This window comes from Hyaena hyaena, unplaced genomic scaffold (genome assembly GCF_003009895.1).
Source record: "Hyaena hyaena isolate Hyena2069 unplaced genomic scaffold, ASM300989v1 scaffold_822, whole genome shotgun sequence".
NCBI lineage: Eukaryota > Metazoa > Chordata > Mammalia > Carnivora > Hyaenidae > Hyaena > Hyaena hyaena.
In genome coordinates this window covers 440,248-441,249 of record NW_024081457.1, presented here as the reverse complement: position 1 = coordinate 441,249, position 1,002 = coordinate 440,248, and the positions used below count along the sequence as shown (strand labels likewise).

Sequence of the window (1,002 nt, the reverse complement as noted above, 5' to 3'; positions counted from 1 at the left end):
CATAAATGACAATGGGATACAATTGGGACTTCTGGAAGATTTATCTATCATGTTTCAGGCACAGTGCAAAGGAAAGATCCAAAACCAATGTGCAGAAATAGTCATTGACAAGAATGCCTTGACAGTCTACTTGATAAATAATAGGTATCACCAAAGGCTTTAAAGCTGGTGACACCTGTATATGTGTGACTGAGTGTGACCATACCAATAAACTTCAAACCCAGGCTAATGACCTGTTAGAATCATCTAACCCCCACTCAGAGGGCCCTGCAGAAGTTTTTCTAAGAACACACATATTTTCCTGAGTAACTACTCTCCTTTTATTTTTTTTTTATACTTTATTTATTTTTGAGACAGAGAGAGACAGAGCATGAGTGGGGGAGGGGCAGAGAGAGAGGGAGACACAGAATCTGAAACAGGCTCCAGGCTCTGAGCTCTCAGCACAGAGCCCGATGCGGGGCTCGAACCCACTACCTGTGAGATCTGACCTGAGCCTAAGTCAGACGCTCAACCGACTGAGCCACCCAGGCACCCCGTGAGTAACTACTCTCCTTGAGAAGGTGTCAGTTTTCAACAAACGAGGCAAATGAAAAGGCCAGAGGAAACAAAATCAAAAGAGACAAAGCAGTCATCAGTCCAGATTGAAATATAAAACAAAAAGGTTTCATAATGAATATGTGTAACTTGTTCAGCTGTGAAATGGAAAAGATAGTCAACCTGTAAGATCAGATGGATAATCTCATCAAAGTAAGATAAGAAAAGTTTACTATGGAGGGGCGCCTGGGTGGCTTAGTCGGTTAAGCGTCCGACTTTCGCTTAGGTCATGATCTCGTTGTTTTTGGGTTCGTGCCCCGTTTCTGGTTCTGTGCTGACTGCCAGCTCTTAGCCTGGAGCCTGTTTCAGTCTGTGACTCCCTCTCTCTCTGACCCTCCCCTGCTCGCGCTGTCTCTCTCTCTCTCTCTCTCTCCTAGAAAAAAGAAAAAAAAAAGTTTACTATGGAGA

The 1,002-nt window shown here is 43.9% G+C and overlaps 1 non-coding gene across 1 annotated transcript; it reads right to left on the bottom strand.

Moving 5' to 3' along the window:
• Positions 1-446: 446 nt before the first annotated feature.
• TRNAL-UAG lies at positions 447-530 on the bottom strand. Its single transcript has one exon. It is a non-coding gene; the product is annotated as a tRNA-Leu (tRNA).
• Positions 531-1,002: the final 472 nt, after the last annotated feature.